This window comes from Geotrypetes seraphini, chromosome 1 (genome assembly GCF_902459505.1).
Source record: "Geotrypetes seraphini chromosome 1, aGeoSer1.1, whole genome shotgun sequence".
Lineage (NCBI taxonomy): Eukaryota > Metazoa > Chordata > Amphibia > Gymnophiona > Dermophiidae > Geotrypetes > Geotrypetes seraphini.
In genome coordinates this window covers 215,546,239-215,559,999 of record NC_047084.1, presented here as the reverse complement: position 1 = coordinate 215,559,999, position 13,761 = coordinate 215,546,239, and the positions used below count along the sequence as shown (strand labels likewise).

The following is a 13,761-nucleotide window of genomic DNA, read 5'->3' as shown; positions in this document are numbered from 1 at the left end:
ATGCATTCAGGCACAGAACAGCCTTGCAGAACTCCCAGCCCTGAGCTTTGCAACTGCCTCTGTTCCCTTCACCTCTCCTTCTGTCTCTCCAGCAGGTCAGACGTCTGGTTTAGGAGCTGGCAACCACGCCCCAAATCCTCAGGTGTGGAGGATATCCGGTTCCTTCCTCTCTGATTACGTGGGGGAAGGGAAACCTGCAGTCTAGCCCCAGGACTCCCTCTACTGGATACAGGAGGAATACCAGGTGAAATACTAAACTGAGTAGTAACTTGGGCTAGCTGGGAACTAACTGTCTGCTTTTGAGATAGGTCTAACCTAGAGCCAGACCTAGCAGGCACAGTCTGCATATCACAGTATGCTTGAATTTTTTACTGCCTACAGAAACTGTCAGCTGCCGGCAGACCGCCGATGAGTGAGGAAGTGTAAATAAGTGTCGTCTGATTTTCATTTTTGATAAATGATCAAAAAAGTTGAACACTGCTGCATTAAATTTTGTGTAAAACTTTGTGATTCCCAAGTGGAAATGATCCGCAAGATTCAACAGGCCTTCGGGGATGAAGCAATAGGCACCACACAGATAAAGGAGTGGTACAACTGCTTCAGAGATGGCCGCACATCAGTGGAGAGTGAAGCAGGTTCTGGTAGGCCCTCAACATCCAGAAATGAGATCGTCATTGACCAAGCGAGGACCCTGTTGATGCAGGATCATCGAATCACCAAGGGGTACTAGCAAGAGGTAACCTTCGTAATACTGTGAGACGTAAACAGCCGGACCTGTGGGCAGCAGGCAATTGGCAGCTCCATTACGATAACCACCTGCCCATTCTTCACATTTGATACGGAGTTTCCTGGCCAAACACAACACACCTGTGATTCCTCAGGCTCCCTACTTTCCTGACATTGCTCCGTGTGACTTCTGGCTTTTCCCCAAGCTGAAAATGCCCCTGAAAGGGCCCAGATTTCAGTCAAGAGAAGACATCATGCCGAATGTGATGGACCAGTTGCGAACAATCTCAAAAGAGACATTCCAGCAATGCTTCCAACAATGGCAGAACTATTGGAAGAAGTTTGTGGCAACCCAAGGGGACTACTTTGAAGGAGATTAGTATAAGATTGTTGTATCTGAATACGAGTATTTTTTTATGAATAAAAGTCTGATACTTTTTGAACAGCCCTCATATTCCAATCACAAAACAGAAAATAAAATTATTTTTTCTACCTTTTGTCATTTTATTTTTCAAATCATTTTGATCTCAAGCTTTGGTCTCTTGTTTTCTTTTGTCTTCTCTTAACTCCCTTGCCAGGATCTCCTGACCATCTGACATTTCTTTTGTCTCCATGCTCACATCCATCTTCCATCTCTGTGTATGTATTGTTCCCCATGTTCAGCACCCACCTTCTCTATATCTCCTTTACACCCCTGTACCTATCTCCCTGCCTTCATCATCTCACCATTCTATGATCCCCTCCCCCTGTGTTCAGTATCACTCCTCTATATCTCTACATCCCCTCCCCCTAAGTCCAGCATCTTCCCTCTACGTTCTTATTCTCCTCCATGTCTAGACATCTCTCTATGTCCATATACTACCCTCATGCGTCTGGCATTACCGCTCTGTGTCCATATACTACCCTCATGCAACATTCCCCTTTTTGTCCCTTGTACCACTCTATGGTACGGGCGCACCTTAAATACTGTGTGCAATTCTGGTCACCATATCTCAAAAAAAATATCGCAGAATTAGAAAAGGTACAGAGAAGTGTGACAAAAATGATAAAAGGGATGGGATGACTTCCCTATGAGGAAAAGTTAAAGTGGCTATGGCTTTTCAGAGGAGGAGAGGGTGGCAGATGTTGAAAGGGGATTAACAGAGGGGTCAGGTGGAGGGAGGGAAGGGGGAGGTAGCCTGGTTGAGAGCTTGAGGTGAATCTTCTTATTATATGTGATCTTATTCTAGGGGACTTATGAATGTGATGTTGTTACCTGCATAGATTTTGGATATGCAGGATATAAATTTTTAAATAAATAGAATAAAAATTTGCAAAAGGAGGAGGGGTGAACCAGTAAGAAACTAGGTTGTGGGCTAGCCTAGAGAGCAGAGAGTCACCCGCGAAGGTAATATATCAAATTCATAAGGAGGCAGCAAGGTTGAGATGAGGTAAAAATTTTCTGCTCGCGCCATCCCCATCACACCGAAAAGAAATCAGTCCAAATTGTGCAGAACCTCTGAAATTACCTTACTATGTGATCCATGGGGGTGGAGGAGAACCAGGTAGTGCAGATAGGGGTTTCTCAAATGGGCTGGCAGGGGTGGCTCAGAGAAGAGGGAACTTTTTAAAACAAGTTCTTAGAAGAGAAAGTGTCTCCCCCACCAAACTGCTTATTCCTTGGATAAGCAGCATAAAATCTGTTTTACTACTTGGGATCTAGCTAGATACTTGGGACCTGGGTTGGCCAATGTTGGAAACAAGATACTGGGCTTGATGGACCAGTATAGCAATTCTTATGTTCTTAAGCACCCCTCTGTGTCCACATACCACCCCCATGCAGCATTCCTTTTTTGGCCATTCCTATGCTCCCATCCATGCCCACCATCTCCCCTCTCTACTCCTTTGCACATGTGCTCTAACCCTCTCTCACTTTCCTCCCTCCCTTCACTATGCTCAATATTTCATGCACTCTTCTTTCATCTCCTTGGTTCAGCTTTTCTTTCCATTGCTTTCCCTCTCTTCCTCTTTGCAGGTCCTGCACCACACTCCCTTCTCTCTAGCCCCCTTTGCATAGGTCCAATACCTCTATCCCCTCCTTCGCATGAGTCCAATACCTCTATCCCCTCCCTTCAGTGCCCAGGTGTGAGTCTGATACCTCTCCCTTCCCTCCAGCTCCAGTCATCCCACCACATTGGCCCAGCACCTCTTTTAGGGGCCCCAATCCAGCACCTGTCTCCCCTCTCTTCAGCTCCAGCTCTGGAGTCAGCCAGCAGCCCAAGCAACTCCCTTTCATGGGTCAAGCAACCCCCCTTCCTCCCTCCCACAGGTCCTGCAACCCCAGCAAACATTGTCTCACAGTTTAAAAACGGAAGTTACATCGGAAGGAAGGACTCAGCCAGAGAAAGGTCCCGGAGCAGGCCTGCAACATTGCCTCTTCGGTCGATAAAGCCTCTAAGATGCTGGTAAGCCCGGGGTGGACAGCGCAGGGGGTTTTATTGCCATTTTTAAACCATGGGGCAGGATTTGCTGAGGTTGCAGGACCTGTAATGAGGAGGGAGTAAGGGGGGCTGCTAGACCCACAATCGGGATGGGGGACTGCTGGCCGGGAGGGGAGTTGTAAAGGGAGGCGACTCACGGCAATCATCCTTTACTGTGAGAACAAGGCCCTTTACTGCTTCCGTGGGGTGGTGAAAAGCCTTGTTCCTGAAACCGCAGAAAACAGGCCAAATATTTCCCCGTTCCTGTGTGTTTGCTGTGGAAAACAGTCACCAGCCATTCTCTACTTGGGATCTTATGTGGAGGGGATGAGAACCTGGGGAATTGGGTTCTATTTCCGCCATGGCTCTTCATGATCCTGAACAAGACATTTACCCCTCCAACTTAGACTGGGAGCCATTAGGTACAGAGAAAGTTACTCATCTATAAAATTAGTTTTAAATACTTTGGCTGTACCACAGAAAGGCAATATATCAAATCCCTTTACTTCCAATACCACTGAATAAATAAGCCAATACCACTGAATAAATAAGCCAATACCTTTGGGATCCTTGTGACTTCTGTGTCCATGCTATATTTATCAGATCTTTCCATGGGTATTACATTTATTTTGTTTTCGTCAAATTATTATTCCATTACTTAATTTCACTAGAAATTGAAATAAAGGTCAACATTCAAGTGGATTAACAAAACAACAAGAAAGAGATGATTCAGGATTTCTCAAATTGTGGAGAAGTTTATATGTGCCATCATTTTTTACAATTTTCCTGCCATCAGAAACCAAAATATATTCTTAAAAACTTCCCTCCAGAAACTGCAAGACATACACTTGCATGCCATTGAATCATAAAACATGCCCCTAAACTTCCATGTAATTTTAGATTTTTTTTTAACTATAAAACTGGATTTTCCCGTTAGCATACTATTAGAGTTTGAAGAAAATAAAAACATAAGCACAATGAATTATTTTCATAACAGTTAAATGATGACATAGCACACAAGCAGGACTGCAACCTCAGATAATGCTCAGAGGATTTCCTCTTTTGATCATTCCTTTTGTGGGGCGGTGACAATGAAACCATAAGGGCAAACATGCAATAGCACTACCAAGTCACAAACATTCATACACTTTCTTCTTTACAAACAATGCATGCAAGCAACACTATCAACCTTAAGTCTTTTGCAATGTTCATATGGAAAAAAAAGTTTTTAACTCAGGGACCTATGTTAATATCTAAGAAGAAAGCCTAGCTTAGCTCCTACCCATCTGGTTGCAGGCAATGTCTGCTCATGGGATATCTTGAATCAGATTAAAAATAACGTGACTGAAGCCGTCTACATAAACTAGACTGTCCAAACAAAAACCCCTCAACTATTATACAATTTATGTAGCAAGCATACAAGAACAATAGCAGTACAGTATTTGCGAGAAAACTGACTGACCAACAGAAAAGGATTTCAGAAGGTAAGAAAGACTGACTTTTAAAGTTGTGTGCTGCAAAGCAACGAAAGCCAGAGGCTCGATGAATTACGGTAATCGTTTCACTCTTCCGCTAGTCTTTTTTAGACTTTCCTTTAAAGAACGACCTTTGAAGCAGTCCTCACTTTCAAGAGCGACTTCCCAGAGTTGAGGGATATTTGAGGAAAATACTGCACTATCTCGCTTTTCATTTATTGAAGGATTAAAGTTTGCAGGACATTTAGAAAAAGCAATCTCAATTGATTCAAACGACAGCGGCAGGTCATGTTTCATCAGAGCCTACGACTAAGAGAGTCAATAAAAAGTTCAAAAACGTTCTTCTTTAGCGCTTGCGCATAGCCAGAACCACCAAGTCGCATTAGAAATGTGACACATGCATTCGACTACCACAGCTCCTCACGCGCATTCGGGGACCAGTCTACCGTCTCTCCCACTTTCTTCCGCTCTCCACCCTGTCCACGATCCAGCACCTCTCAAATTCGTGCCCGAGAGCGCCTACCAGACCCCGAAGCTCACGTTCTCCGGTACCCCCGTCCCCCTCTGACATCGAAAGCGGAGTTGGGTCAGACGGACGGGCAGGACGCTGGAGAATTGAATAAGTTGCGTCAGAGGAGGGCGGGATGCTGAAGAACGAAAGTTGCGGGGCCCGTCGCGAGCGACGATAAAGTAGAGAGAGGTGCACGGAAACAGAGTTTGCGGGAACTCCACGAGGGGTGAGGGTGGCTCATGTGGGAGTATACAAGCCTCTCAGCGACCGACTACTATACTTACCCAGGACTGCCTCTTCCTCTCTTCAATCATCCAGCGCAGCTGCACTTGCCCTCTGCCCGAGCCGATTCAGTCAGATTTACACTAATACACTCACAAGCCTGTAGCATCAAAGGTCACCTGGTGCAGTGGCGCATGCGTGTGGCAACTTCCACGTGCAGCCATATCCCTACAAGTGGAGGTCATCGCAGCCGTGGCTTGTAGATCAAGATTTGGTCTCTGAAGTCTTTTCCTCTCTGGTGTCGCTTGCCCGCACCTTTCAGGGTGAGCCTCGCATCAGCCCAGACAGAAAGCAAATGCGATGGTGCTGAATGATTGAATCGAGGACTTGCTGTACACCTCTAGTTCATAGACATAGGCGGAGTTAAGGGTAAACTGAGGGCCAGCATAGGTTATAGGTAAAGCTTGAAATAAAGATGCCCTGACTTAGGCAGTCTAAATAAAAGGTCTGCTTTAGATGCATGAGTGGTTACCTCTTGTATTGGCAAGTTAGTCCAAAAAAGAAAATGTGGGAATGAACTTGATTCTTTCGGTTTGTGTGCTTTTATTTATTGTCTGTTTCCACATGTTAAAATAGACTAACAAGCAATCGGCACATCACTTAATCGATGTAAACTGAGTGTAACGAATGGAAAAGCAGGCTATGAACATAAAGATAAGTTAGTGGTACATAAAGAAATCATTTATAAAATAACTAGTAACAGTAAAATGAATTTATAAAAGCAAAGATAGTGCAAGGTTATGTTGGTGGTAGTTATTGTAAACAAGGGAACATAAGAACTGCAGGGGATGGCTGAGAGTGCTGGGCCAATCAGGGGCCTAGCAGAAGAAAAAGGTAATGCTGAAGGGGGAGCTGACCAATCAGGGGACTAGGTGGGCCTGCCAGAAGAGGGAGCCAATGGGAGAGGATATAGCAGACAGCCAATCAGTCAGGCTGGTGCGAAATTTGAGCAAATTGGAGAAAGAAGAAGGAGAGTCACTGCCCAGCAACAAGCCTGCATCAATTGGACACCAGGGAGGAAAAGAATCCTAAGGGAGATTGGGAATAAGAAGGGGAAGGCCCAGGGTGGAAGAGAGTAGAGCCATGATACAAAAGTTAGGAAGAAGCAGGCTGACTGGAGGAAGAGAAAACACAGACAAGCCTGGGCCAGAGCAGAGCTGCAGGAGGAGGGGAACTGCTGATACTCACTGGTTGAAGGGAGCCTGCTGGAAGAGGTAAGCCCTAGGGCAGGGGTCTGCAACCTTTAAGACATAAAGAGCCACTTGGACCCGTTTTCGAAAAGAAAAAAAACTTGGAGCCGCAAAACCATTATAAAACAAATCTAACACTGCATATATTGTTTCTTATCTTAATGCTATATACAGGATCACTAAATTGAAAATAAAATAATTTTTCCTACCTTTGCTATTTGGTGATTTCATGAGTCTCTGGTTGCACTTTCTTCTTCTGACTGTGCATCCAATCTTTCTTCCTTTCTTTCAGCCTCCTGTATGTTTCCTCTCCTCCAGACCTCATTCTCTCCCCCAACTTTTTCTTTCTGTCTCCCTGTTCCCCCTTCTTTCTGTCTCCATGCCCTCCCCCAAGCCACTCTGTTTGCTGCCACCGCAATCGGGGAACAGCCCCCAAGCCACCGCCGTCCCAAGCTTTCCCTGCAGAAGTGTTGCGCTGACCAGCATTCCGCTCCCTGACGTCAATTCTGACGTAGGAGAGGAAGTTCCGGGCCAACAAGGCATTTCTCCTCATTCCATCCAGCCTGAGCCCCATCTCTCCTTGATCCAGCATTTCCCTTCTGTGTCTGTCAGAATTACCATTCCACCTATTTTCCAGCATCACCCTTCTTTGTGTCCATCTCACCTATATCCCTATCTCACCACTTTTTCAGAATCTTCATTTGTCTCTGTCCTTGTCTTTACCCCATATTCACCATTTGCCCTTTCAATGTCTTTATCTCCCCCCCCCCACACACTTTTTCAGCATTACTTCTATGTCTCTTTTTCACCTCCTCTTCATGTCCCCTCTGTATCTCTATCCTTATTCAGTAGGTCCTGCTTACCCTTTCTCTTCTTTGTGTCACTATCTCCATTTTCAGTTTCCCCCCCTTTTCCTTTGTTACTGCACCCGGTAGCCAGAATCTTTCCACCCTCCCTCCACTCCGGCCCAGCCCAGTATGAAAGATTTCCTTTTGTTTCCCTCCCCTCTCTCTTTCTCTCTCTCTTCTCCTCCCTCACCCACGAGTCCTGCATCTGGCCCTCTCCCTTCTACCTGCACCTGGCAACACCCCCCTGCTCCGCGGCTCTCTTCAGCAACTCGTCAGCAGCAGTGATCAAGACAAGCTGCCGACATCGAGGCCTTCCCTCTACGAGTCCCGCCTTTGTGGAAAAAGGAAGTTGAAACAAGCGGGACTCGCAGAGGGTAGGCCCCGACGTCAGAAGCTTGTGTCGATCGCTGCTGCTGAATTGCCGAAGAGAGCCGCGGAGCAGGGGATGTGGCCGGAAGCAGGTAGAAGGGAGAGGGAGATAGGAAGGCTGTAGATCTCCGGAGCATGACACCGACCCCGGCCAGGATGATTTCTTTTTCAGGCACCTTACAAGTCCAGCGTCGCGGCGGGAAATAGCCATGCTGAGCAGTGAGCTCAGCACTACACAGATGAAAGCCTTGCTTGCTGATTGGTCCGGCGGCACGGCGGGGCGGGGCCGCCGGACCAATCAGCAAGCAAGGCTTTCATCTGTGTATGTGCTGAGCTCACTGCTCAGCATGGCTATTTCCCGCCGCGACGCTGGACTTGTAAGGTTCATGCCTGCGTGACACACTACCGGAGCCGCAGCAAAGGTGGAAAAGAGCTGCATGCGGCTCTGGAGCCGCAGGTTGCCGACCCCCGCCCTAGGGGGACACTGAAGTGAGAGAGCCTACTTGGAAGAGGGGGCTAGAGGAAAGACCTGCACGAGAGGAGAAGGAGAAGAGAAGAGAGAAAGCTGCCTAAAGAGGGAGTGCACGAGAGAGGGAGGGCCTGGCCACAGAAGTCCGCACTATAGGAGGGACAGAGAGCGAGATGCTGGGATCAGAGAGCAGAGCACATAAGGGACCTAAACTAAACCTTAAGAAGGAGAAAAGAAGGCATAAGTGAGCCCCAATCAGCCTCACCTCTCTCCTCAGAGAACTTCAACTGGCGGAGTCTGCCCCTGGAAACTGCATTTAAGCCTGCCTACTGAAACTTGTCTCAGATCCTGCCTTTGTGATTAGCAATAGTTGGCCAGTGATTACAGTGAGCCTAGGACGGGTGGGAAAACATACACAAATAAGCCATTGGGACATAAAAGCAGCCAGCATTCTTAGCAAACCTGCCACAGACAGAGCAGAGGGGCACTCTAGGGCAGTGGTCTTCTTACTTAGTATGACTAAGCTCTTCTTCCCCCGCCCTCCACCTCCTGACCTAGCTACCCTTTTTCTCTTACAAGTCACCTAGAGCCTGTTTAGGTTTGTGCGACACACAAAGATTAGATTAGTACACTTGGGCACCTGTTTGGCCCTTAAAGTTTTAAACAGGTCTAGCCCCAAACGTCTAAATGGTGCCCTGTATGTTTGTTAAATGTTTAATTATCACTGCAAAACATCTAGGTCATAAGCCCGCCCAAAACAAACCCCCTTGGAATTTAGACGAATATGAGATGACCAGCCAAGAAAAACATCTAACATATGGATGTTTTAGCAAGAAAAAGTCCAAATGGCACTTTGTCATTTTTTTGATGTTCTCTCTTTTGAAAAAGAACCCCATAGGCACCTAAAGAGAATGGATGCACAGTACAAACCAAGGCAAGCCATGAACTGGAAATCAGAAAAAAAACTATGTCCAGGAAGGCCAAGACATGGTGTCAAACAATTGTAAAATACTGTAATATTTTTTAACCTTGTTCTATGTTTGTTGAATGTTGTACAAATTTTATTATTATTGTACACCGCTTAGAAATATGATTAAGCGGTATAAGAAATTCTGAATAAACTTGGGCCTCAGTGAACTGGATATCAGTTGGTCAGAAGCAGTTGTTGAAACACAGGACCAACAAGTGTGGAAGATGTATCTGTTTGCCTTATGTGCCTCTGGCTCTAAAAGACCTAAAATTTAATTCTGAACTCTTGGTAGACTGGTATAGTCCTTATGAATGGGTTATATGCCTCACTGCTACCAGCAGGTGGAGACTGAGCACAAAGTTGTATATTAGGCTAGAATCTGCCTAGCAACTCAGTCTTCCTCAATCTCCATTAAAGCAAATGGTAAGACTAATTCGGCTCCCCTCTTAGTACTGTTGGAATTTTGTTTTGGACTCCTTTTGTGCCGGATAGAGCTTGGACGGGTCCTGTTTAGGGATCCATCCGACCTTGGGAGTGTTAAACTCGGCGGGTCTTGTGCTGGGTCCCTCCCCCCACCTTCTTCCACCTCCCCATATTTTTGTAGAGGTGCCTCAGCTGGCCGCCTGGCCCCCTGGTTGGTCAGCCCTCCAGCTTTGAGAGCCATGGAGTCGGTTCAGCCGGAGGAGTTTCTGACCTCTCTAGATCTGACCGAGGCCTAATTGCACATTCCTATTCGGCCCTTCCATCATCGCTTTCTGCACTTTGCAATCTTGGGACAACATTATCAGGTCTGTACACTTCCCTTTGGTCTGGCCACGGCTCCGCAGACGTTCACAAAGGTGATGGTAGTCGTCATGGTGGCATTGCGCAAAGAGGGCATTCTACTTCATCCCTACCTGGACGACTGGTTGTTTTGAGTGAAGTCATTACAGGAGAGCACCCGGGTCATGGCTTGGGTGGGGCAGTTTTTTCAGTCGCTGGGATGGGTGGTCAACCTTGCTAAGAGCTGGCTGTCTCCATCTCAGTGCCTAGGGTATCTAGGCATGTTGTTTGACATCTCCTTGGGGAAGGTCTTCCTTCCGGAGGCCTGGGTAAGCAAATTGCAATCTCAGATTTGCCTGCTTATGGCGTCCTGTTGTCCTCAGGCGCAGGATTTCCTCCAAGTCTTGGGGTCGATGGCAGCTTTCCTCGATGTAGTTAGGTGGTCGCGGGCCCACATGCGTCCTCTTCAGTATGCTGTTCTTCGGACATGGTCGCCTCAGAGGCACAGTCTGGATCACCCTGTTCCGCTTCCGGGCTTAGCTCGGGGCAGTCTTCGTTGGTGACTCCAGACCCCCCTTCTTTTACAAGGGGCACGTCTGGATCAGCCACAGTAGACGGTGCTGCTCACGGATGCCAGTCTTCTCGGTTGGGGAGCTCAGTGTTTAGGTCACTCAGCTTAGGGCACCTGTCCACAGAGGAGGCTTCTTGGTCGATCAATGTCTTGGAGACCAGAGCCATCCGTCTGGCATTGCTAGCCTTCCAGTCCTTTCTGATGGGCAAGTATGTCAGGGTTCTGTCAGACAATGCCACGTCGGTGGCCTATGTCAATCATCAGGGGGGCACCAGAAGCACTTTGGCACAGGAGGCGGCTCTGCTCATGGTCTGGGCGGAGTTGCACCGTCAAGAAAAATCAGCTTTCCACGTAGCCAGAGTAGAGAATGTTCAAGTGGACTTCCTCAGTTGTCACATGCTAGATCCTGGAGAGTAGTGTCTCAGCCCAGTGGCTTTTCAGTTGATAATGTAGTCTTAGGGTCAGCCCCTCATGGACCTGATGGCCACAAGTGTCAACGCCAAAACACCCCACTTCTTCAGTCATCGCAGAGATGGTCAGGCCGAGGGCCTGGATGCTCTGGTTCAACCAAGGCCAACAGAGGGGCTGTTGTATGTGTTCCCTCTGTGGCCATTAGTGGGCAGAGTTCTTCTCCGCATAATTGGCCATCCGGTCCTTGTGGTTCTAGTGGCTCTGGATTGGCCTCGACCGTGGTACACAGATCTGGTGAGGCATCTGGTGGCGGATCCTCTGCCACTCTTGGATGACCCAACTCAGGGTCCCATTCCAATGTTAGATCTGGGTCCCTTTTGTCTTATGGCTTGGCGCTTGAAAGAGGTCGCCTAGGTAAGAAGGGGTATTCATATAAAGTGATCTCAACTCTCTTGGGGTCCTGGAGGCTTTCCACCTCTCAGGCTTATGTGAGGGTTTGGCGTCTATTTGAGGAGTGGTGTGATGCGCATGGAGTGGTTTCTTTTTGCGCTTCCCTGCCTAACATCTTGGAGTTCTTGCAGAATGGCCTGGATAGGGGACTGGCTTGGTCTTCTCTCCGGGTTCAGCTGTGGCCTTGTCAGTCTTTCGGGGGGTTATTGAAAGGTCAGCGTTTGCCTGCCATTCCTGATGTGATTCGCTTCTTGCAGGCAGCCAAGTTACTCAAGCCTCCCGTATGACCCTCTGTTCCATCTTGGGATCTGAATCTGGTTCTGTCAGTTCTAGTGCGCTCTCCTTTTGAACCGTTGGGCGACTGCTCTTTGAAGGACCTTACTCTTAAAGCAGTCTTCTTGATGGCTATTAACTTCAGCTAGACATGTTTCTGAGTTGCAGGCTTTCTCTTGTAGGGCTCACTTTTTGGAGTTTTCTAGAGAGCGAGTTGTCTTGAAGCCTGTTCCTTCCTTTCTGCCAAAGGTAGTTTCTTCTTTTCATGTCAATCAGGCAGTGGTCCTCCCAGTGTTGGGTAGCCGGGAGGGCTCTTGCGAGCAGAGACAGTTGCGCAAGTTGGATGTCAGTCGGGTCCTTCACTTTTATGTGCAGAGGACCCAGGAGATCAGGAAATCAGATCATCTCTTTGTCTTTATAGCGGGTCCTCGTAAGACAAATGGCATTTCTAAGGCTACTATTGCGCACTGGATCAAGAAGACTATTACTTCTACTTATCTTCTGAAGAAGCCTGTTCCAGAATTTCTTAAGGCTCATTCCACTAGGGGTCAGGCAGCTTCTTGGGCTGAATCTTCTCTGGTGCCTCCAGTGGATATTTGCAAGGCTGCAATTTGGTCTTCTCTGCATTCCTTTGTAAGACACTACCGTGTGGATGTTCAAGCGCATCAGGATGCGGTATTCGGTGAACGTGTTCTGGTGTTGGCCCTTAATGGGTTCTGGTCCCACCCTTAATGGGTTCTGCTTTGGTGCGTTCCATTCGTAAGGACTATACCAGTCTACCAAGCGATACAGAAGGAGAAGTTAGGTTCGTACCTGTTAATTTTCTTTCTGTTACCTTGTTTTACCTGTAAACCATGCTGAGCTCTATCTTTATGGAGATGATGCGGTATACAAACTTAAGGTTTAGTTTAGTTTAGATTAGTATAGTCCCCCACCCTGTTTGTCTTTGTGCGGTGATTGAGAGTTTTTGTTTTGCTCGCATGCAGATTTTGGTTTTTCTGCGGGTTGTAGATTTTTTCTAGGGCCGAGGAGAAGTAAGAACAGCAGCTATGGCTCAGCTGGCTTAGCTGATGAGCTGTGGGGATGTTTTCTTTTCTATACCAGGATTAAGTTCTACACATGTTCCAACAGTAGTTTATAAGTATTTGTTGTTTTTTCCACTCCTGTTCGGAGTGTGTTATACTGTTTTCAGTTGAAATCTTTCCTAGGTTCTGCTTGGCTATTCGGCAGACCGAGTTGCTAGGCAGATTCTAGCCTGATATACAACTTTGGTCCTATGCAGTTTCTAGGCAGTCAGTATTGTTCCCACTCTCCAGCAGATGGTAGATGTGCAGCCTGAGCAGTTTGTCTCAGTCTGGTAGGCGTGAAGGGGTAGAATTCTCCTAGGTTACCTTCCTACTTTCTGGTTTATGTAATTGATAAAAAGATAGCTGTTCTTTCTTTTAGCATCTACAGGTCTAGGGATGTTTGTTCTTTGGGGCTACTTTACTCAAAGGGTGTTACATCTGGGCAGCTAGGTTACCCCACCCCCTCAGTTTCTCCCACTGGAAGGACCATTATGCTTTGGCCCTAGGGTGAGTCTTGGGTGCCTTAACTCATACCATTTACCTCAGCTGACAACACGTAGAACTTAAAAAAAAATGCTGCACAACTTGAAGTTTTCCTTTTTCTCTGCTGCACAGGTGCTGAAAGAAATTATAAACCCTACTGTTATTATTTGTAGAGAATGTTTCTCTCAGAAGACCTCTGCTAACTTACAAAAAAGTGGGGTCTGAACAAAACCAGGCACATGTTTTTTCCTGAGTCGAATGATTTACTATTGCAAACTAGAGACAACCCGTGCTATGAGCTATCCTCTATAATAAAACCCTAAGCGCGCATGTACACTTACAACTTTGTGTTCCCTACCGCCGTGGTGGATGACTCCGTTGCCGTGTTCGATTCAGCTGCCTCTCCTATGTTACTGCGTCTCGCGAGCAGGGACAGGCGAATCCT

General features: G+C 47.0%; 1 protein-coding gene across 4 annotated transcripts in view; it reads right to left on the bottom strand.

Moving 5' to 3' along the window:
* TEC (tec protein tyrosine kinase) overlaps positions 1–5,665 on the bottom strand; it is a 223,842-nt gene extending 218,177 nt beyond the window's left edge. For 2 of the 4 annotated variants that reach the window (XM_033945998.1, XM_033946008.1), the window contains exon 1: positions 4,685–5,393. The gene's annotated coding sequence lies outside the window, so the exon portion shown is untranslated. Of the gene's footprint in view, positions 1–4,684; positions 5,394–5,455 lie in introns of those variants that run through there. The other 2 variants (XM_033945988.1, XM_033945979.1) reach the window with 2 other exon arrangements.
* Between the last annotated feature and the right edge of the window lie 8,096 nt (positions 5,666–13,761).